Below are 2,500 nucleotides of genomic sequence, written 5' to 3'. Positions count from 1 at the left end.
CATCCACATCCCCCCAACACTGAACAGCCCCACCAGCCACCAGCAGCAACCACCATTAGTCCAGCGATTTCCATCTTGCCGCGCTATCGCGGTAATTAATCTTGCACGGGGGCCAAGGCTCCATTTGCACGCCTGCTGGCCCAGGTTTGGACGGCAGCCTGGGATAGCAGTGCACCGCGCTGAGAGGAGAGGAGAGGAGAGGAGAGGAGAGGAGAGGAGAGGAGAGGAAGAGGAGAGGAGAGGAGAGGAGAGGAGAGGAGAGGAGAGGAGAGGAGAGGAGAGGAAGAGGAGAGTAGAGAAGCAGAGAGGAGCAGAGAGGAGCAAAGAGGAGCAAAGAGGAGAGGATTTCGTATGGAAAGGAGAGGAGAGGAGAGGAGAGGAGAGGAGAGGAGAGAGGAGAAGAGGGGAGCAGAGAGGAGAGGAGAGGAGAGGAGAAGAGAGGAGAGGAGAGGAGCAGAGGGGAGCAGAGAGGAGAGGAGAACGTATGTAAAGGAGAAGAGACGAGAAGAGAAGAGAAGAGAAGAGAAGAGAAGAGAAGAGAAGAGAAGAGAAGAGAAGAGAAGAGAAGAGAAGAGAAGAGAAGAGGAGAGGAGAGGAGAGGAGAGGAGAGGAGAGGGACAGAGTTGTTTGTTGGAGGCTTCGCGCTTGCCATGGAAGTAAAGGCGGGGGGCTAATTGGGCAAATGCTGGCGTACAAGCAGGTCATTGGCGGAATGCTGGCTAGTGGAAAAAAACTAGGAAGAGGGGTAAATGAATACGTAATTAAATAAATAAATACACATGTAAGTAAGTACGTACATGAATAAATAAGGAGAGAAACACAAATGAATCTCTTAATTATTAAATAAAAATGTGAGGAAGTGAGTTTGGATGCGAGCGTCTCGGTCACACATTAGAAAGCAGGAAGGGAGCATCTGGCAAGTGGGTGATTTGTCTTTGAGGGTCATTATTGTTGTTTGTTTAGTTGCACTCTGTGTGTTTTTTCGGTGCCAAGGAGGGGAGATGGGGCACACACACAGGCACACACAACACATGAAAAACACACACTAACACACACACAAACGCACACTCACACACAGGCACACAGGCACACACACACACACACACACACACACACACACACACACACACACACACACACACACACACACACACACACACACACACACACACACACACACACACACACACACACACACACACACACACACACACGCAACACACTCGCACAAACACACCGTTTCGTCATCTGAACATCTTATTGATGACTTCAGTGCCTGCAGCCTGTGGTGGGAAAGGATGGCTTTTTCACACACATTTGCATAAGCTTGGGGAACTCATTCTGTAGTGCAGAGCTGGAGAAATGGGAGATGGATCAGAGTAGAGAGATCGTGCATGAAAACAGTCCTCGTGTTCCAGGTCCACTCCTCCATTTTAATCAAATTAGATGAGGTTATTTCCTTAATTGCGTAGATCGACTTGACAGATGTACCTCCAGATATTACACACACAGCACATTATGAGCACATGTGTATACGTTAACCATCATGCACTGCTGTAATGTAATCGCAAATGAAATGCAAATGCTTTCCCCTTTTAAAACATGGTTTTGATTTATTGATACACAGCCGTTTGCATGAATTACATTACGTACTACACAGTAGAAAACCAACAACCGAACCCCTCCCTGGAATGAGCCATCATTTCCCATAAGTGAGTCAAGCTTGTGCCAAGAGTAAGTAGGCCTTTGGGGTGGTGTTGGTGGTGTTGATGGGGGAATATTTGTAAGTATTGGAGTGACATTTTCCATTACTTCCTCATCCTGGTCATTTGTGCTCCCTCATATTTAAGACAGTAATGGGCTGATGATAATAGCAAACTAGAACAATGGCTACTGTAGTTTAATGGGCAAAGAAAATACATAATTATATATACACTTTGAAAAGGTATTCTATTTCCTGTTGTGAGTGAGTGAATGAGACATGCTGGTGTGAATGAGTGAGGAGGTGCTGGTGTGAATGAGTGAAGTGTGCTGGTATGAATGAGTGAGATGCACTGGTGTGAATGAGTGAGGTCCACTGGTGTCGCCAGTGAGTGAGGTGTGCTGGTGTGAATGAGTGAGGTGTGCTGGTGTGAATGAGTGAGGTGTGCTGGTGTGAGTGAGTGAGGTGTGCTGGTGTGAATGAGTGAGGTGTGCTGGTGTGAGTGAGTGAGGTGTGCTGGTATGAATGAGTGAGGTGTGCTGGTGTGAATGAGTGAGGTGTGCTGGTATGAATGAGTGAGGTGTGCTGGTGTGAATGAGTGAGGAGGTGTGCTGGTGTGAATGAGTGAGGTGTGCTGGTATGAATGAGTGAGGTGTGCTGGTGTGAATGAGTGAGGTGTGCTGGTATGAATGAGTGAGGTGTGCTGGTGTGAATGAGTGAGGTGTGCTGGTGTGAATGAGTGAGGTGTGCTGGTGTGAATGAGTGAGGTGTGCTGGTGTAAATAAGTGAGGTGTGCTG

This window comes from Engraulis encrasicolus, chromosome 8, assembly GCF_034702125.1.
Source record: "Engraulis encrasicolus isolate BLACKSEA-1 chromosome 8, IST_EnEncr_1.0, whole genome shotgun sequence".
Taxonomy (NCBI): Eukaryota; Metazoa; Chordata; class Actinopteri; order Clupeiformes; family Engraulidae; genus Engraulis; species Engraulis encrasicolus.
This window is presented reverse-complemented; position numbering follows the sequence as displayed.